This window comes from Apodemus sylvaticus, chromosome 16, assembly GCF_947179515.1.
Source record: "Apodemus sylvaticus chromosome 16, mApoSyl1.1, whole genome shotgun sequence".
Lineage (NCBI taxonomy): Eukaryota > Metazoa > Chordata > Mammalia > Rodentia > Muridae > Apodemus > Apodemus sylvaticus.
Window position 1 is genome coordinate 13055184 of NC_067487.1, and position 23004 is coordinate 13078187.

A 23004-nucleotide genomic window follows, 5' to 3' on the forward strand; every position below is an offset into this window, starting at 1 on the left:
TAGCCCAGGACCAGAAACATGAGGCAGGAGCTGTGCTTCTCCATCTGGTGCGTGTGACTTTTCTTCTCACAGTGTAAATGAGAACCACTGTCTAGATGCTTTGTATGAGGCATGACTGTGAGGACACCTTATTGGTCAACCACTTGGAATGATCAGCACATGACCTGACTGGTTCACCCCCTGCCTCAACCCAGAAATGCTTCTTAGAACGAGCTAGATATTCTTTGTGATACCTCATCTCTAGGATGGCATACAGGAACCAGGTAGATATTCTTTAGGATACCCCATCTCTAGGATGGCATACAGGAACCAGGTAGATATTCTTTAGGATACCCCATCTCTAGGATGGCATACAGGAACCAGATTGGTATTCTTTAGGATACCTCATCTCTAGGATGGCATACAGGAATCAGGTAGATATTCTTTAGGATACTCCATCTCTAGAATGATACACAGGACTTCTTCCTGCTCCCTTCCTCTTGAGCTTTCCCCTATAAACTTATCATAAACTTTTAAGCTTTTTACGATGTTTAAAAGTATGGCAAAGTACACATAATATAATAAATGTAATAGACATATTGTCAGTGTACAGGAAGTTCCCACTCACCTGCTCTCCGAGACCTAGAAATCTCTATTTCATCACTTGCTGCAGTTACCAGATGCGTCAGGAGATAAAAGAAGCCACCAGCCAGCCACCCCCGCTCTCTTGTTCTGTTATCTCTGCTCCCTCCCCTGTTCTCAATATGCACCCCTTCTCTCTCCCAGTTTATTCCCCCTCCTCCTGTTCTAGAGTGCACTCCTTCCCTCTGTTTCTCCCCTCTTACCATTGTAACTCTCCAGTCTGTCTGTCTGTCTACATGTCCATTGGTCTACCCCTCTCCCCTCTGCAGATCCTGACTCCTCTCTCGCTCCCCCCAATAAACCTCTTTTATGCCAGATTTGTTACGTGCATAACTTCTCAAGGAGTGGCCTGGCAAGGTCTGGGCCGGCCAAGGATACCTGCCCTTCGTTGCATTATATTTCATAACATATGTATTTATTATAATTTATAACAAATTCAATACAAGATAAGTACAATACAGTTTGCATTCTAAACATCTTAAAACTTTACCCTCTCTTCATCTCACAACATTCCCTCTGAGTAGCTATAAGCAGCTGCAAGCGTGTGCAGTAAGGGATCTTACTTCATTAGTATCAAGTCTTCCCCCAAGCCAGCAGAACTCAGCCGTTACAGAAATGACCTAGACCCAGGACTGTTATCTCAAAGGAAAAGGAAATGTGTACCTTGAATAGGTTTTTCATTTTACTGCCTGGATGGTCAGATTCTTTTTCAATGTACTTCAGCCTCTGTCTGACAGAATTGGCACAATTTAGATGCCTGGGGTAGTTAAGAAAAAAGAGGGAGAAGCAGGGACACCTGTTGGTGCTGCTGGTGCTGGAGCTGCTGGTGCTGTTGCTGGTGGTGGTGGTGGTGGTGATGATGCAGCTGTGTGCAATGATGAAGGCTTCACCTCCTACAGAGAGCGAGGGAGAAGCAGGTAGTGCTACTGCATCCTTGGTCTTTGGAGACACTTCCCAAAGGAACTGTCTCTGTCTTGTTTAACATGGAGCACCCAAGGGACTGCTATAGTTTGATGTCATCAGCTGCAAACAAAGGGAGATAGACAAGAGATTTCCTGTACACGATGTGAATAAAATCTATAGGCTTCTAAAAGTAAAACCCCAAATGCCACCCTTCAGGAAGATTTCTGTTTGGAAATTTGCATATCCAAATCCAAGAGGGCACCTAAGAAAGGATGAGCTAGGACCTCAGACTCTTTATTAAGACTGCCAGTCTCTTTTTGCTAAAAATGGCTGTCTGTTCCTAAAGCTGTTGCATGTCTGTGGAATCTGTTCCCCTAACCTGCTTTGTCTGGCCTCAGTGGGAGAGGAGGGGTCTATCCCTTCAGAAACGGGGTGTGCCAGGGTTGGGGGTACCCAAAGTGGGACCCCAATCCTCTCAGAGGAGAAAGAGAGATATGGAGGGAGGGAATGTGTGAGGGGGCACTGTGAAAGGGGAAGCATTGGGGATGTAAAGTGAATTAATGAATGAATACATGAATACATGGAAGAAATGAATGTGCAAAACAAAGTAAAGTTAAATGTTTCTTAAAATGGTAAGGCCACAAGTATACAAGGAACATAAATAAGTTGGAAACAGTGACAACATCAAAGCAATGAAATATAAATGCTCAGCAAAAGGCAGATGGTTTTCAAGAAGTGCAGAACTCCAGCTGCCTAACAAAGTGTCAGACCAATTACCTCACAACTTACTTAGTAAGCTATAAGAAGAAGCAGAGAGAAACAAAGACCAAGAGACCAGGAGGAAAATAAAATCAGAATATTAATGCAACAGGATAGAACTGGTAGAAAAGAACCAAACAGAAATTTGGGGGCTAAAGAATATAATAATTGAACCAAAAATTAATAAGTAGCCTTGGTAGCAGACTTCATCAAGAAAACAAATTCAGGAAGTAGGACAGGTGCTTTGATGACATCTTGATATAGTAGGAAGATGCTGTGGAACAGAGTCAGGGAACTTAGAGGATACATGGTCTACCTACACACAATACTAGTCTTGGCAAAGTTAAGAAGAGGGGCAGAGAGTCTATGGAACCAGCAGACATGTCAAAATTGGAGAGAAAAGTGAACATTTAACTCATGAAGTCCCCAAAGTGAAAACCCAAATAAATATGCATCATGAAATAATAATACTATCATCTGCTGCTTAAAAATTAAAAATAAAGAGCTGGTCCAGTGGAAGGGCCATCAGCAGTGGAACCAAGGTTACAGGGTCCAGACAGGCCTTATGCCCTCTACCACTACCTTCGCTGGCCAGCCAGGCTGCAAGCTGTGGCAGATTTACAGTGCCTTTCACCCCACAGAAGCTACATCAGAACTCTGCCTCCCGCCAGTCAGTTATGAGACAGAACTCTGTCTCTCCGCCATCTTGGATCTCAGGCGCCAGAGAAATCAGACAGACTGAGGTACACAAATATAACCCAAGGCCAACATCGCAGGGGTCTAAGCCTGACAGGTGTTGGCCTGCACCCAGGCCCAGGGCTGTTGGGGGTGAGGGGTGGGGGGGGCATTGGTGTTCGAACCCTGCCAGGAGATTGTTTGCCTCACCTGGCGCTCACTGCCATTTTGACTACAGGAAGCCAGAGAGTTCTAGCAGGCAAAGTCAGGTAAGAGTCATAGCCCGAGGCTAACATAGCGGGGGTCTAAGAAGGACAGGCCTTGGACTGCCCCCAGGCCCTGGGCTGCTCCGTGGGCCAGCTGTGTGCCAACCTAGCCAGGAGGTTGTTAACCTAGCAGACTCTCCGGGCACTTTCAGGGAGCTCTCACTCCTCCATCCTGGCCAACTGACAGAATCAATTAACAGTCATAGCCCGAGGAGAACTTTGCTCGGGCCTTAGCCTGCTAGACTTTTGCCTAGACTCAGGGCCTCAGCAGCTAGGCTAGCCTTGTGTGCACCAACCCGGTTGGTCACTCCAGCAGAGTGACCAGCACTTGGAAAAGGTCCCACAGCATACACCATCAGCATTCCCTGAAGGAGCAAACGGGCACTGCCTGGTTCACACAAACAATCTGGGGCAAGGCACATTAGGGCTCCAAGGGCACCCAAGAGGAGGACAGCACATCAGCAATCTGTAACAGGGGAAACCCAGCCATCCAGTGTTGCAGAAATATCCCTACAGCTCCACAGGAGGCACAAACACCAGCCAGAGACAAGACCAACTAATGCCAGAAATAATAAGATGGCAAAGGGCAAACGCAGGAATGCTACTAACAGAAATCTAGGCAATATGGCAGTGTCTGAACCAAACTCTCCAACATCAGCAAGTCCTGGTTACACAAACACACCAGAAAAACAACATTTGGATTTAAAATCACTGTTCATGATGCTGCTAGGAGAACACAAAAAGGACATAGATGAATCTCTTAAAGAAATACAGGGGAACATGAATAAGCTAGAAATCCGTATAATGGAAACACAAAAATCACTTACAGAAATTCAGGAGAATAAGGATCAAGAGATAGAAGCCAATAAAGAAGAAACACACATACACACACACACACACACACACACACACACAAACCTTAAAGAAATGCAGGAGAAAGTGAGAAAAACAGCAGAAGTCATGAAAGAGGAAACACAAAAATCTCTTAAAGAATTACAGGAAAACACAAACAAGCCAGTGAAGGAGCTAAGCAAAACCATACAGGATCTAAAATCAGAAGTAGAAACATCTAAGAAATCACAAAGGAAGACAACTTTGGAGATAGAAAACCTTGAGAAGAAATCAGGGGACATAGATGAAAATATCAACAACAGAATAAAAGAGATGGAAGAAAGAATCTCAGATGCCGAAGATACCATAGAAACCATTGATTCAACAGTCAAAGAAAATGCAAAATGCAAAAAGCTTGTATCCCAGAACATCCAGGAAATCCAGGACACAATGAGAAGAACAAACCTAAGGATTATAGTTATAGATGAGAGTGAAGATTTATAGTTGAAAGGGCCAACAAATATCTTCAACAAAATTATGGAATAAAACTTTCCCAACTTAAAGAGAGAGATGCCCATGAATATACAAGAAGCCTACAGACTGGCCCTGAGCAGAAATACCTCTCATCACATAATAATCAAAACCCAAAATGTACTAAACAAAGAAAGAATATTAAAGGCAGCAAGAGAAAAACACCAAGTAACATATAAAGGAAGACCTATCAAATCACACCAGACTTCTCACCAGAGACCATGAAAGCTAGAAGATCCTGGGCAGATCTCATGCAGACTCTAAGAGAACACAAATGTCAGCCAAGACTACTATACCCAGCAAAACTCTCAATCACAATAGATGGAGAAACCAAGATATTCCACGACAAAACCAAATTTATACAATATCTTTCTACAAACCCAGCCCTACAAAGAAAAATAGGAGGAAAACACCAATACAAGGAGGGAAACGACACCCTGGAAAAAGCAAGATACTTACCTTCTTTCATCAAACCCAAAAGAAAATAACCACTCAAATATAAAAATAACAACAAAAATGACAGGAAGTAATAATCACTCTTCCTTAATATCTCTTAACATCAATGGACTCAACTCCCTAATAAAAAGACATAGCCTAACAGACTGGATAAGGAAACAGGACCCTACATTTTTCTGCATACAGGAAACACACCTCAATGTCAAAGACAAAAACTACCTTAGAGTAAAAGGCTGGAAGACAATTTTACAAGCCAATGGTCTCAGGAAACGCGTCATAGTAGCCATTCTAATACAGATAAAATTGACTTTCAACCTAAAGTCATCAAAAGAAACACAGAAGGACACTTATTGCTGGTCAAAGGAAAAAATCCACCAAGAAGAATTTTCAATTCTGAACATCTATGCACCAAAAGCAAGGGCACCCTCATTCGTAAAAGAAACTTTACTAAAGCTCAAAGCACACATTGCACCTAACACAATAATTGTGGGTGACTTCAACACTCCATTCTCATCAACTGACCGATCAGGAAAACAGAAACTAAACAGGGACACAATAAAACTAATTGAAGCTTTGGACCAATTGGACTTGACTGTTATTTATAGAACATTTCACCCTAAAACAAAAGAATATAACTTTTTCTCAGCACCTCATGGTACCTTCTCCAAAATCGACCATATAATTGGTCACAAGACAGACCTCAACAAATATAAAAAGATCAAACTAATCCCATGACTCCTATCAGATTACTATGGAATAAGAGTGGTCTTCAATAACAACAAAAACAACAGAAAGCCTACATACATATGGAGGCTGAACAATACTCTACTCAATGACACCTTGGCCAAAGAAGAAATAAAGAAAGAAATCAGAGACTGTTTAGAATTTAATGAAAATGAAGGCACAACATACCCAAATCTTTGGGACACAATGAAAGCAGTGCTAAGAGGAAAACTCATAGCCCTGAGTGCCTCTAAAAAGAAAATGGAGAATGCATATACTACCAGCTTAATGACACACCTGAAAGCCCTGGAACAAAAAGAAGCTATTTCACCCAGGAGGAGTAGAAGACAGGAAATCATCAAACTCAGGGCTGAAATCAGTCAAGTGGAAACAAAGAGAACCATACAAAAAAATCAATGAATCCAGAAGCTGGTTCTTTGAGAAAATCAACATGATAGATAAATCCTTAGCCAGACCGACCAAAGGGCACAGAGAAAGTATCCAAATTAACAAAATTAGAAATGAAAAGGGTAATATAACAACAGAAACTGAGGAAATTCAAAAACTCATCAGATCCTACTACAAAAGCCTATATTCAACACAACTGGAGAATCTGGAGGAAATGGACAATTTCCTAGACAGATACCAAATACCAAAATTAAATAAGGACCATCTAAATAGTCCCATAGCCCCTAAAGAAATAAAAGGGTCATAGAAAGCCTTCCAACCAAAAAAAGCACAGGACCAGATGGCTTCAGTACAGAATTCTATCAGACCTTCAAAGAAGACCTAACACCAATACTCTTCAAGCTATTCCACAAAATAGAAACAGAAGAACACTACCCAATTCCTTCTATGAAGACACAATTACGCTGGTACCAAAACCACACAAAGATTCAACAAAGAAAGAGAACTTCAGACCTATTTCCCTTATGAACATCGATGCAAAAATACTCAATAAAATTCTTGCCACCGAATCCAAGAACACTTGATCATCTACCATGATAAAGTAGGCTTTATTTTAGGGATACAGGGTTGGTTCAATATACGGAAATCCATCAATGTAATCCACTACATAAACAAACTCAAAGAAAAAACCACATGGTCATTTCATTGGATGCTGAAAAAGCATTTGACAAAATTCAGCATCCTTTCATGCTAAAAGTCTTGGAAAGAACAGGAATTCAAGGCCCATACCTAAACATAGTAAAAGCAATATATAGCAAACCGGTAGCCAGCATCAAACTAAATGGAGAGAAACTTGAAGCAATCCCACTAAAATCAGGGACTAGACAGGGCTGCCCACTTTCTCCTTATCTTTTCAATATTGTACTTGAGGTACTAGCCCGGGCAATTAGACAATATAAGGAGGTCAAGGGGATACAAATTGGAAAGGAAGAAGTCAAACTATCATTATTTGCAGATGATATGATAGTCTACCTTAGTGACCCAAAAAACTCCACTAGAGAACTCCTACAGCTGATAAACAACTTCAGCAAAGTGGTTGGTTATAAAATCAACTCAAGCAAATCAGTAGCCTTCCTATCCTCAAAGGATAAGCAGACTGAGAAAGAAATTAGGGAAATGACACCCTTCACAATAGCCATAAACAGTATAAAGTACCTTGGGCTGACTCTTACCAAACATGTGAAAGATCTGTATGACAAGAACTTCAAGACTCTAAAGAAGGAAATAGAAGACTTCAAAAAATGGAAAAGCCTCCCATGCTCATGGATCGGCAGGATTAATATAGTTAAAATGGCCATTTTTCCAAAAGCAATATACAGATTCAATGCAATACCCATCAAAATCCCAAATCAATTCTTCATAGAGTTAGAAAGAGCAATTCTCAAATTCATCTGGAATAACAAAAAACCCAGGATAGCTAAAACTATTCTCAACAACAAAAGAAATTTTGGGGAAATCAGTATCCCTGACCTCAAGCAATACTACTGAGCAATAGTGTTACAAACTGTGTGGTATTGGTACAGTGACAGGCAGGGGGATCAATGGAACAGGATTGAAGATCCAGAAATGAACCCACACACCTATGGCCACTTGATCCTCGACAAAGGGGCTGAAAACATCCAATGGGAACAAGATAGCCTTTTCAACAAATGGTGCTGGTTCAACTGGAGGTCAGCATGCAGAAGAATGCGAATTGATCCATCCTTGTCTCCTTGTACTAAGCTCAACTCCAAATGGATCAAGGACCTCCACATAAAGCCAGACACTCTGAAGATAATAGAAAAGAAACTGGGGAAGACCCTTGAGGACGTCGGTACAGGGGGAAAGTTCCTCAACAGAACACGAATAACATATGCTCTAAGATCAAGAATTGACAAATGGGACCTCATAAAATTACAAATTTTCTGTAAAGCAAAAGACACCATCAAAAGGACAAATCGGCAACCAACAAATTGGGAAAAGATCTTCACCAACCCTACATCAGATAGAGGGCTAATATTCAATATATACAAAGAACTCAAGAAGTTAGACCCTAGAAAACCAAATAACCCTATTAAAAATGAGGTACAGATTTAAACAAAGAATTCTCAGCTGAAGAACTTCGGATGGAGGATAAACATCTTTAAAAAATGCTCAACTTCATTAGTCATCAGGGAAATGCAAATCAAAACAACCCTGAGATTTCACCTTACACCAGTCAGAATGGCTAACATTAAAAACTCAAGTGACAGCAGGTGTTGAGGAGGATGTGGAGAAAGAGGAACACTCCTCCACTTCTGGTGGGGTTGCAAATTGGTACAACCACTCTGGAAATCAGTCTGGTGGTTCCTCAGAAAACTGGGCATGTCCCTTCTGAAAAATCCTGCTATACTACTCCTGGGCATATACCCAGAGGATTCCCCAGCATGTAATAAGGATATATGCTCCACTATGTTCATAGCAGCTCTATTTATAATAGTCAGAAGCTGGAAAAAACCCAGGTTTCCCTCAACAGAAGAATGGATGCAAAAAAATGTGGTATATATACACAATGGAGTACTATTCAGCCATTAGAAACAATGAATTTATGAAATTCTTAGGCAAATGGATGGAGCTGGAAAACATCATACTAAGTGAGGTAACCCAGTCTCAAAAGATTAATCATGGCATGCATTTACTAATAAGTGGATATTAGCCTGGAAAACTGGAATACCCAAAACATAATCCACACATCAAATGAGGTACAAGAAGAACGGAGGAGTGGCCCCTGGTTCTGGAAAGACTCAGTGTAGCAGTATAAGGCAAAACCAGAACACAGAAGAGGGAAGGAGTGGGTGGGGGAACAGGGGGAGGGAAGGGGGCTTATGGGACTTTTGGGGAGTGGGGGGCCAGAAAAGGGGAAATTATTTGAAATGTAAATAAAAATATATCGAATTAAAAAAAAACATTTGCAAGAAAAAAATTAAAAACAAGGGAAAATGAGAAAGTTATGGGAGAAATACACCAACCCCCATGGATTAGGGAAACAAATTCCAATGCCAGCTTCTAACTGGGAGGTTTTTTTTTTTTTTTTTTTTTTTTTTTTTTTTTTTTTTTTTATAAGAACCTGGATTGGACAGAGAGATGGCCACTCATGGAAAGGCTCTAGATGTCGTGCTTGACAAACTGAGGTTATTCTGAAAATGTTATTACAGAGGCAAAGAACTGACTCCTGGATGTTGTCTTCTGACCTCTGCTCTCATTCCCCGGCACACACAAGCCTACATAAACAAATGAACAAATACATGCTGAAAAAGGCAAGAAATCACAAAGGCATATTCAAAGCAATAAAGATGCAAAACAAAAGTCAACGATACATTCCTGGTAAAATTATCTTTCCCGAGTGATAGAAAAGAACGAGAATTTCCACCGTAAAACATAAACTTGATAAGCTTATGTACAATAAGTCTTCAACGAAATACCAGGAAGTGGAATTCATCATCAAGCTCAAAAGACCATACCCCACAATCCAGTGGGATTTATCTGCTGAGATAAAAAGATAGTTTCTATTATATGGAAATCAGTTCATGTGACATACCACATGATAGAAGTAAACTCAATTAGTGTATTTGAATAGAAGTAGGTTTTAGAACTCAGTATTCTTTTTTAAATAAAAATATATCACAAAATGGATCCACAAGGATTGATCTCAACACAATAGAGCCTGTCCATAAACACCTGCAGCTAATCCATACTTAATGGTGAGAACTTGTAAGTTTCCCTGTAAAATCATGAATAAAACAGAGATGCTTTCCCTAGCTTGTATTGAGTAGGGAAGGTTCTAACTAGCGCACTTGTTTGAGGGAAATAAAAGGCATGGGAAATAAAATGCAAAGCTAATTCTGGTTTTAGATCACTTAAATCTATATGTAGTATAAAGACTCCATCAAAACAATGCTAAAAGTCACCTATGAAATAAGTATAGTTTTTCTGTATAAGAAAACCTGACCTTCAGGTGAGGAGGTGGTACATGCCTTCAATCTCAGCACTCCAGAGGCAAAGGCAGGTAGATCTCTGAATTCAAGGCCAGCCCAGGCTATCTACATAGTGAGTTACAAGCCAGCCGTGTCTGCACAGGGAGACTCTTCTCAAAACTACAGCAGCAAGAAGGAAATGTACAAGTCATTCGCATATAGTGTACAAAATGAAACTTTATAAACAATTCTTTCAAATTTAAATGAATAAAACTAGATTACTTTATGGGGAGATGGGCATGTTCTAATTTTAAGAGCCTTTTAATATCTACAGGTGATAAGCTTACACAAACTGAATTGAATCTTCCTAATGTTTCTAACGCCTCCTCTAGTTTACTTGGATTATGTGATGCTGTGGAAAAATACACTGATTAACATGATGATGTTCCACGTGCACTTAGCTGTGTGACCCAGACTGAAACAGACGCTTTATTACATGACCCAGTTTTCAAAAAGTTCTTCTTATTATTTTGTGTGTGTGTGTGTGTGTGTGTGTGTGTGTGTTAGTTTGTGGCTAGGTGGGTTTTTTGCTGCATGTGCCTGTATACCAGGTGTCTGCCTTATGCCTGAAGAGGCCAGAAGAGTGCATCTGATCTTCTGGAGACCAGAGCGCTAGTTGCAAACTACCATGTGAGTGCTGGAAGTTCTCTGAAAGGCTCCTGGACCTGGGCTCTCTGGAAGAGCAAACAGTGCTGTTAACTGCTGAGCTATCTTTCCCACCCCTGGGCCAAGTTGCAATACATGGAAACAATCTTAGCTGCATCTCACATATCAGCAGAGGACAGGAGCACCATCTGATAGCATTATTTTATAAGATGGTAGGTACCAAAACATGCTATGAACATCTCTATTTCAAGGAACCTTTAAGTTATTTTAAAGAAAAAATTATCATCATCATCATCATCATCATCACCACCACCACCACCACCATCATCACATCACATCACTGCATTATCACCATCATGGAATTACACAGCTAATGTTCTGATGTTTGCTGGCATCTATATTCTGTCCGGACACAATACATTGAAAAAGGACATGATGATTGTCAGAACTTTGTAGCAACCTGAAAATTCATCCTTTATAGTCAAATCTTTGGTCTTGATGTAAAATGAAAGTGAGATGAGATCACCATTGATAATTAAAGATTTTGTGCCGAAAGAATATTAGTTATTTGAATTTGACTTGGGTAACATAAAACAGAAACCTCACCAGTAAACTAAGTGCTGTTGAATTTGTTTTGTTTTTATGAGTGTGATTAAGCATGAGAAGCAACATGATGAAAACAAACTGTTGCACTGGCCTGTTGGTGGTGTGCTTCTGCTCAGAATCTTAGAGCAAATATGACCTCTAAAAGAAAACAGGATAGTCAACATAGGTTTTTGTTATCATTATAGATACTAAATGCAAAGTTAGTGCAACTGTGAAGACTATAAGTGAATTTTTCTTATAAAATCGATTTCAGATTTCATTCGGTTTTGTGCTTTTAGTATAGACGGGTAAACTCACTATAATTGAATGAGTAAGAAGTGACACTTATTAATCTTTGCAACGAATGAACAGTAAGTAGGAAGCGGTTGGTTTACAGTATCCTCTGTGAACAGCTCTGAGACAACATGCCTTCTTTGGTAAATACACTTTCAACATCAGTATGAGGAGTTGTAAGTACAAACTTATTAGTAGACATACAATGGTTTCCTGACACTATTATCCCAGATTAATGTGGCAGGAATGTCTGATTCCAGAGGTTTAGCTTAAATATCTAATTAGGAAACACGGTCTTGAGAGTCAATGTTCCTTTCCAAGAAACTTTGCAGGTATCAAAGCCCAGCACTTTGGAAACCCTTGGTGAAGAGCTCCATCATCACCAAGAAAGTTGTTACAAAATCCTAATTAGTGGATGAGGATCGAGAAGCACACAGCTTGGCCAGGATAAAGTTCATCAGAAAATGCAATGGCATGAAAGACAGGAGTAGTGTTTTTTTCTTGCTTTGGATTTACCTCCTGTGGTGTCATTTTGCTCATTTGTTCCAAATTCTTCATCTACTACAGATTAAGTAAAACCAATACTAGAACTCAAGAGAAGAAACCATGTGCTTCAAGACCACAGGTATTTAGTCAGTGGACTCCAGTGTTCCAGACTGTAATGAGTGATATCTGTACTATCCTTCATGCTCTGACAGATGAAATCACGGGTGGCTGGAGGCTCATCCAGGCTTACATCTACGTCTTCAACAGCTTTACATCCCTCAGAAAAAGAACTGTGATTACAATTGTGCTTCATTGCCTCCTTCTAAACCTCCTCACATACCTTCCCAACCTTGCTCTGTTTTCTTCGATTGTATTTTATACATATGTACACACACACACACACACACACACACACACAACTTCTAAATGCATAAATATAACCTGCTCATTCTGTATAATGTTACTTGCCTTTTCACAACTGTTTGTATCCTTCAGTTTTGACAGCAGCAAACCTTGGGAGAAGACAGACAGACTGAGCGGCCAGCAACAAGTAGCTTTCTCTGTGTTTGTAGGTCCTGTGTAAGCTCGGATTCAGAATCCCATAGATGACAAAGGTTACAGCTGACAGATCTCTGATACTGGGGCTTTTATCTCTAAAGTGTATGACTCTTGTGTTTGCCTAAGAAGTCTGCCAGTGGCTCGTGTTTAAGTTTCCAAGATTAGGCATTAAAAGAATGCATTGGAAGCAGCCTATTTGAGACCTTTCACAGTGAACCTTGGACCTTTAGTGTTGAAGGCTCACAGCATTCTGGAACTCTTCAGAGACCAAGGTCTACAGTCCTTTCCCATGACTCTTACCCATTCTAACTTTCTGCACACTGACCTCTGTGTTCTCTCTTGCTTTCTGACTTGCTACCATTGTTCTTCTTTCTGTTAGGTCACTCTCTTGGACTGCCAAAGCCACACTATATTGCTATGGTGATAGTCAAGGTTGACATAAGTCATGAAGGTGCTTCAGTGTCTCCTTTGTTGCTGCTGTCATGTGCAACTGTCAGCAGTAGGAGCTGCAGCTCTGCCTCCTTTGCAGCTGTCAACACAGCCTCTCTGCATCTCTTGCAGCTTGGTCTACTACCTGCTTATTCTGCCTTCCTGTCAGAAGGAGCTACCTGAGCTGATACCTCTGGAGCTCAGCCTGCTAGTCTCTCTGCCTTCAATTAGACTTAGTCTTAAATGTTTTATTTATCTATTTGAGACTGCCATACATACATACATACAATGAGTTTCATCATATCTAGACTGGTCCAACTTCATTCATATCTCCCATCTCCTCCCAACTTCATTTAGAGTTCTTTTTCTTTATAACCCAATGTGTTTGACTGATGGTGCCCATGTGTGAATGGCTGTAGGATCATTCATTCATTCATTCATTCATTGAGTTCTTCATGTTGCCACCTCACCCTGCCCTGCCAACAGAGAGTAAGAAAAGACCTCCACCCCAGGTGGCACTGAGGGCATTCTCAGCACACTAGCTGTTAGGGTTTTTCAGTGGAATAGTACCATGACAGGTGGGGCCAAGGGATGCCTCAGCGATCACACCACAGCAACAGACCTCATACAAGAGATTTATTGGGGTATGGGAGTGGGCAAAAGGCTAACTCTGAGTGGGGATAGCAGAGAGGGACAGGGGACAGAGACAGTGAGGTGGGTGAGTCGTGGCATGGGTTTATAAAAGGTTGTTACTTGTAGCAAGAGGGGAACTGTGTCACATTTGATGACTGGTGATGATGATGTGGCAGTTATTGGCCTGAGTCACTGAAAGCAGGCCAGGGGTAAACATGGTGTCTCATAGTAAACAAGTGGACAGCCTACTTTTCTAGCTAGAAAAGGGGTATGGCCACTAAACATACTATGCTTTCCATGCAAATGAAGTTTCCCACCAGTCTTTACATTGCAAGTTATGAGATCCCTCTGCTAGCCCACTGCAATGTGGAAACGGCTCCACAGTCACCTATAATTCATCAAAACTTGCCAAGAATTCAGTACAAAACGAACATCCTAGAAAACAGTCACGGCTGGGTACAACTTCCTCCGGTGTGTAAGGTAGCCAACACTGCTTTAAGGGCATCTCAGATGGTCATTTGATTGGACTCCTTTGTACAAGGCAGCCAAGAACCAGTGAAAGCCCAAGAGCCGTCTGTTGGGAGGTCAAAACACATCCCCTCCTCCCGCATTCTTATTTTATAAAATGTAAGCAACAGAAAGAATGCTTATGAAAAGAATTGTTATTAACATCAACATTATTAACAATCCTCAACCCTTGCCCAGTGGCCTCCTGAGAGAGAGGCCTTCTGATTTGTCTCATCTCTGCTGTCTTGTTGTATAGATGTATAATTAAAAGAAATTTCAGAAATGCGCATAAGGGGCAAACCAGTATTAGCTAATTTCTTAATCGGAGAAACATTAGTGTGGCAGGGACATCACAGTAGCACTTGTAACCTAGTAATATGTGGAACCACAGCAAAGTGAAGAGTTCTCATGTGGCACATGTCATGATGCATAAAACCAGCAAGCAAATACATTGAGATAGCATGGAAATAAATCCAACTGGATCAGCAAATCAAATAACAACATTGTTACTCATTGAAGCAAAATGAGAGGTACTTACAACTGGCTATAACATTTAAAAAGAGGGGATACTTTTCTTTAGAGTTCCAGTGCTGTTACATTAAGAGGATCACAGGACAGACAATGCAGGTGCAAATTGTTATTCACCATATTTGTGTCACAGAATAAGGAAAGAAACTTGCAAGAACTTGTAAGAACTTAGTTCATTATATTAATTAATTGTGATTAATAGTGATTAATTATCAGATGATATGATTTAAAATCATATTGGAGATTGGTAGGACATACCTCTGGAAGTTTTTGTGAGAATAGTTGCAGAAAGGATTAACTTTGGGGTGACACCTACCCTGCATGTGGCCAGTGCCACCTCAGGGGCTCCCAGCCTAGAAAGTGTAGCAAGAGAAAATGCAAGAAGCCCCAGTGTGGGGCATTGACTGTTGTGATGTTAATTGCTCCATTCCAGAGCTTCAGTCCCTTAATGGTGGATGCTACCTGTGAAAGTGTGGGCTAAAATTGATTCTTTTTGTTTTAAATTGTTGCTGTTAGATATTCTGGTCCTGGTATGAAAAGTCTGAGCAACAGAGAGTATCTGTCTCACAAGTTATTAGGATTAGAATGAATATACACAAATACATGCCACCCAAGATAATACCATGCAACCCTGAAGATGCAACTATAGTTTTCTGGAGCTGATGAAACAAAATAGCACTGTCCAGGTGCCTTATGCAGACATTTACAGCTACAGAGCTGGAGGAGTTCATTAGTGATGCCAGTAGGTCTGCTTTTTTCCTCCCAGCATCTAATTGGCTGGAAGACAGCCATCTTCAGGCTGTGTCCTCATCTGGATTTTCTTTTGTTGGTAATTTTTTGAGGCTTTTCCTTTCCTTAAAAGGACACTTGTCATGTTAGAAGAGTCTCACCCTAATGGTTTCTTGTTAACTCAATTATTGATTCAAAGACCTCATCTCCAAGCAGGGTTACATTCTGAAAAACTAAGGATTGTCAAAAGACATGTACCATAATCCCTGCTTCAGGGTATGTACTCTGTATTTGGCAGGCATATGAGCCAAGAAGTGTGGAAATGCTTTATAATGGAAAAAAAGAGTGGGTAGCTTCAGGTATGCACTATTTGAGGGTGCTGACCTGGCAATGTTAGGCGCGATCTAGCTTGAAGTGACTTGTCCTAAGTTATGAGCAAGAGTAAAAACAAAGCAATGAAGAGTTACTGTACACAATCTGAATGTTCTACTGTGATTGTCTCAGAGTGTGAGTAGGCTTTTTAAAACCAGAGAAGCTTTGAAAATACCAATGTTGATATACAATGATCTATTTAGTGTCTACTACTATCTCTAAATACCTTTTTACATTCAAATTCCAATCACCATTTTCATTATTGCCTTCTTTAAAAAGGGTGATCATTTCAGGGAAGAAAACAATCTAGAACTATCTGTGTCCTTATTCAATTTATGATGAAAGATTCTCAACACATTGCATAGTCATCTCATCACATGATCCTGGAGAGAGGAACAGTGTAGACATCATTTTCAGGTTCTAAACAGAATGCTGTAGACCAGCATCTTGACTACTGAGATACTGAAAATACTGAGATACTGAAAACCAAGACAACAAAACTCCAGAAGATGCTTTAAAAATGGTATGGCTAAGATTAAAAATTCAGGAGACAGCAGGTGTTGGAGAGGGTGTGGAGAAAGAGGAACACTCCTCCACTGCTGGTGGGGTTGCAAATTGGTACAACCACTCTGGAAAGCAGTCTGGCGGTTCCTCCGAAAACTGGGCACCTCACTTCCAGAAGATCCTACTATACCACTCCTGGGCATATACCCAGAAGACTCCCCACCATGTAATAAGGATACATGTTCTACTATGTTCATAGCAGCCCTATTTATAATTGCCAGATGCTGGAAAGAACCCAGGTATCCCTCAACAGAAGAGTGGATGCAAAAAATGTGGTATATCTACACAATGGAGTACTATTCAGCCATTAGAAACAATGAATTCATGAAATTCTTAGGCAAATGGATGGAGCTAGAGAATATCATACGAAGTGAGGTAACCCAGACTCAAAAGGTGAATCATGGTATGCACTCACTAATAAGTGGATATTAACCTAGAAAACTGGAATACCCAAAACATAATCCACACATCAAATGAGGTACAAGAAGAAAGGAGGAGAGGCCCCTGGTTCTGGAAAGACTCAGTGAAACAGTATTCGGCAAAACCAGAACAGGGAAGTCGGAAGGGGTAGGTGGGAGGACAGGGGAAGAGAAGGGGGCTTACGGGACTTTCGGGGAGTGGGGGGGCTAGAAAAGGGAAATCATTTGAAATGTAAATAAATTATATCGAATAAAAAAAATTATCTTATTTGATGAACCCCCCCCCCCAAAAAAATGGTATCTCTGATGTTCATGCTGAGAAAGCATAAATCACAGGCCATAGGGATCCACTCTACAGAACATGACCTTTTTTTCCCCAACAGGCAACATATACCCCACTGCTACTTGCTATTTTATTGATATGAGTAAATCATAAAGTATTCATCATCTTTTAGATGGTATTATAACTAGCCAGCAACATATTAAAAGCAATAGTTTTTTCATTATGAATTTTGCCAATAAACTACGACTGATACACAGCAAAGCTGTATCATCAGTAATATCTGTCCATGTTGGTGATGTTTCTTTTATCTATCCTACTGGTAAGACTCTCAACATTGCCAAGTCTTCTCTCTTATTCAAGTGAGTTGTATATCTCTGAGGTAGAAGTGCTTTCAAAATTAAGGAATGCTATGTTTTGTTCTTCACAGTTGAGATGGATTATTCAATATTGACTCTGTGAAACTGGTGTCTGTGTATAGAGAAACCTCAAGATTCTACACTCTACATTATATGATACTAGTCAATCAGGTCAGTACAATACACAAGGAAACTAGTATCATACAGGAGTGCTTGGAGAATTAGGCAAAAGGTCGGATGTGCTTGTTACATGAAGTTGAACTGAAGCCTTGTATAGTCAGGCTACATATTTGAATATATTAAAGTCACTTCATTTGTCCTGTCTGCATGATACAGGGAAGCATCTGAAATTTGAGAAGAAACCTCTAAGGCTCTATGTCTTCTAATTATGCATTCATATGGAGACCAGTGAGGAGGTTAACATGACTAGCCAGCATTGACCACATAACAGCATAACATTGGAATAGATCACATTGCTAAGACATAGAGTGTGACTTCCTATGAAGAAGGGAGCTCAAGGGTTTGCCCGTATTCAGTGTGAACATCATTCATTCTTTTGCCCTGTCCAGAACATTGGAGATGGTAAAAACCTTGGACCTTTTAAGTACATCATGATGCTTTAAGTTATAGTGTAATATTTTTATTATTCCTTTGAGAATTTCATACAAAATATTTTGATGGGTTCAACTCTAAAACTACTCTTCCCAGACACATTAAAAACACCTACTAAGTTCAAGCACAAAACAAATGTACTAACTAATGGTTGTGAGGCTCTCTGCTGGAGTGTGGTCAACCTACAAATGACCATTGCCTTAAAGAAAATTGATTTACCTTCCCCTAGAAATCCCCTAGCTAGCTCCTGATTAGGGGCTGGCCTTGTCTTTACTTCCTTCATGCTGAAATGTCGACTGTCTTTATCCAGACCTGTTGTGTGTAGGCACCCACAGCTGCTGTGGGTTTATGAGTGTAGTTGTTTGCTGATGTCCAGAACACTGTGTTTGGCTCCTAGCTTCTTCAGCCTCTGGATCTTACAGTGTTTATACTCTCTCTTCCATGATTGTACCTGAGCCATGTATACTTGTAGTTGGGGATGGGTGTGTGTGTAAAGGAACAAGTTCTTGTTGTTCTGAAGGATATTCCTTGGTCATTTTTTTTTCTAAAGTATCTTTCTTACTATCAGATTTGCAAGGCCATGGTTAGAGAGTTTGGTTAGAGAGTTTGAAGGAATGTACTTTAATCAAGAACAAATGCCTAGTGTTGGAGTTAAGGCCTTGGGCTAGGAAAGATCTATGAATTATTTGAAATTCTTCCTAATTATGGGAATATTTATTTTGAAGAAAAGGCAAAGATTAGTATAGAAATAGCAGAACTAGCAGAAATAGCAAATTGATAATATTGACCTTTTATATTTATAGTTCATCTTGATTATTCAAGAAAAAGACAGGATATTAAAATAATTTTTCTTCTTGGAAGAGTTTAATTTTTCTTTAAATCTAGCTAGAGGTTCTTTTCCTTGTCTTGAATTTGCCTATATAAGCTGAAATCTTAAAAAAAAAAATGGTGCATCTTTCTGTTACATTATCTACAAGTTTCCTCATCAATAGATAATCATTTGGGTTGAGGTTCAATTTACCTCTTTCTTATGTTCACCTCTCAACAAAATAAACATGCTCACAACAAATATTAAGGTTAAAACTAATAAAAGCCTTCCTCTAACAACAACAAAACTCAGATCTATGTACAGTCAGTGTACGATTCTAACATACCTTAACAAAAGAACTCCAAACAATCCTTTTCAAATTATTTGAAAAAATAAGATAAAACAAGGAAAAAAAGAAGAGTGTCTCCAGACTCCTACAGCACCAGCACTGCTCCATGTAAGCCAGGCAGTGACACATCAGGAACAAAAGAGACCCAGAGGTCAGTATCCTGAGGAAGACAGAGGGAAAAAAGTTCTCAATAAATGATTTGCAACCTCAAAAAAGTAATATATTAAAACAAACAAACAAACAAACAAAACACCTCTGTGGGTTTTTTCTTTTGGTCTTATGGGTAGAGATGGTTCAATATATAGATGTTTGTAAGTGCAATGAAGTGTATAAATGAACTTAAAGACAAATTTTTTATGATTCAATATATGTATAAAAGACCTTTGATAAATGCAACATGACTTGTAAAAGTTCTAGAGAGAATGGGATGGAAGAGGCTATACATAGTAGAGGCTATGTATGACAAACCCACAGCCAGCACCATCCTATATAAAGAGTAACTGAGCGGAATCATCTTAAAGTCATGAATGATACAGGACTGTCTACCACCCCAACTACTCTTCAGTATCATTTTTTAAGTTTTAGCAGAAACAATAAGACAGGCGAAGGAAAGCAAACGGATACTTAGAGGAGAAGAAGAACTCAAAGTATCCTTATTAGTAGATGATGAGATATTATACATGAAAGATCCCCAGTTTTCTACCAGAAAACTTCTAGGAAAGATCAGTTTCAGCAAAGTGGCAAGATACAAAATCAACTTACAAACCAGAAACCTTGCGATATAGCAATATAACATGTTGAAAACAACAAAAATGAAAGCAAACAACAACAACAACAAAATCCTGGAGCACTGCCATTCACTAGCCTCAAAACAAATATCTATCAATAAACCTAGACAAGGAGGTAAAAGGACCTCTACAATGAAAACCATCTTACTCATTGACCCGAAAGGCAATAATTTCATGTTGTTCTTGTAATAATCTTGTTTCAAGCCACTTTCAGCAAGTTCCGTGGGAGACACAAAACTTGGTATTTCAGTGAGAGCTGATATAAGACACAACGTTTTCTCCATAAGAGCAAAGAAGATAAACTTTTACAACATAGAGTATGATTATACTAAAGCAAAAAATAACGCTATGGCTGGTAGCGATGGTGAGTCTAAGTGACCGCTGGGTTCTTTGCTCATTTGTCTGGAATCTTAATAGCTTTTTCCACAGCTTTGTGTTCCCAGTGAATGCATGTGCTTAAGCTCCCAGGAGAAATTTTTGGGTCCACGATGAAAAATACACACAATTAATACAAAAAATTAGCTTATTTTTTAATTCCTGGGCTACCGTAAAGGCTGGTCACTCCTAAACCTTCCCCTGCTACCCCAGGCCCAATTGAAGAAGTGGCCAGTGGCCACTTACCCAGAATCCCACAGGGCTGGTTGCCTTTATTTCCTGTTGCACCTGTGTCCCATCCTTCTACCCAAGTCCTGGCAATTCTCCCGTTCCTCTCTGCAGCCCAACTGCAGAACTTCCAGTGTCCTGCCCTGTGCCTAGATATTAGGTTAGCATCTTTATTGATAGATCAAAAACCACCTGGGGACAAGGACCTTCATTGTTTGGACACTCAGATTCCTGATTGAACCAATGTTTAAAACCAATCTCCAACATGAGACAACTCTCTGCTTTTCTATGGGTTGAATCCTTTTTAGGATAGAGCTATAATCTCAGGAAGGAAATACTGAAGTGGAGAGAATTCAGTCCAGTTTTCATGGTGACTCATGGGAATTTGTAGCTGGGTGCTAAGAGGTCAGAGGCTCAAATACATTAATCTATGGAGCCAGCTTGGCAGCAAGGTTACAGCATTCTCCTCATGAAAAACAGTGCATTTAGAAAAGATGGAAACATAAAAAGGAGTCAAGGTGGCCTGATTTCATGAAGGTTTAATATGGGACCTAACACCATCTGGGAATGAACACAGAGTTCTCACAATACTCAACATGAGGGAATCCCACTTTGACCTGTTCTAACTTATCACACTATCAATCATTTGACAAGCCACAGTTACCAAATATATAAACCAATCACTCAGAATTGCCTAAAGGAGGCAGCAAACCTCCGTGTCCCTGGTGTTTGGCTGAGATCCAAAGGCAGAGACACAGGAAGGCATAATGACATAACGGAGTAACCATGCATCTCCATCAAGCAACAATCACAGGACTTTGGGTAAGATCCATTTGGAGCAGGTCAATAAAAGTGAACTTCTCATGAGATTTGGTTTGTTGCATGTTCTTCCTTTAGTTGATCCTGGGTTGGAAGCTACAGCAGTAATTAATAGGGCTGATTATCATTTCTGGGTCTCTTGCTGTCGAGGCTGTTGCTTAGCTTCTTGAGCTGGTCATTGCCTTTATTGATCCACCATCCTTCAGGGGTCTGCGTGTTGCCCATTTCTCTACTTAGCCTCCCGACAGGCATTATCATTAGCAGCTTCCTAAGCATGATGTAATGGATCCAGTCTTGCCACAAACGCTGGAGTAGAAACATCTGGAACAAAATCACCCCCGTTAATTGCTCCGTAACAGCATGTATAAATTTCTTGGCTTACATACTGAGACAATTAAACACCATAATAAACATGTTTCGAAAGTCTTCCGTACAAAGTCTCTCCAAAGTCAAGACAATTTGGTCTTTGTCATCCAGGAGCTCAGCCTGCGATAAGAATTATTATAGCTTCCCTACAAGGGTTCCCTAGAAGAAGTTAGCCTTTGGTCCACTTTGTCTTTCTCTCTATATTTTTTAGAAATAGATCACATCATGGTTTTCTTTGTCTCTGTGGCTATTTTAAAACCTTCAGTTTTGGATGGCAATCCATCCATGTCTCTTAAAATCTGAATGCTGTTTCAATTTTGTTTTGTCTTGTATTCTATCTGAGATTGTCGTATTTTCAGAATTTTAGTTTCTCATATTTCTGGTACCTCCTTCCTTTCCCACTAACCTGTCAGTTGGGCACCGAGCTACCAGATCTTCCATGCATACACTACCTCATCTCTATTGCTCTATCATTAGTGAATGTCTGCATGCAGCTGGATCTGACTCTCAAACACTACTCACAGATCTTTCTGTCTGTTTAATTCCATAGACACATCTCTAACTTAGATTCTTGTTGCGGGAAATATTAAAAATGATTCTGCCAATTTTCCTACCCCGCCAGGCCACAACAACATGTCCTGGCAGGGTCCCTGCTCCGTGTGTTCTCACCACCCCTGAGCTATTCTCTTCCAGCTAACTCCCACAGCATCCCAGCTGTGTTCTCTCATCACCATTGGTGGACCCACATTCCAGTAACTATGTAAATCAAAACTCTTAAAGCTAAATAATTAATCAGATTTATGTATAAAAATGTTACAATTTATAAGATGTCAATACAGTAATTTAAGAGATAATTGATAATGATAAAAGCTTTTCCCAATATTTCTAACCTTATAAAAACTTGTGGCTAGTAAATGCCACACAGGTCCACATACGAAGCCATCTGGGTTCCTCTCCTCCTCCTGGGACCTCTGCCTCCCCCCAGCTCTGCTTCCCTTTTCCTGTCCAATTACAGGCCTTCCACTGCCTCAATATGATTGGACATGGAAAAATCCTGCAACAGATTCTCATTAAATTTACCTGGA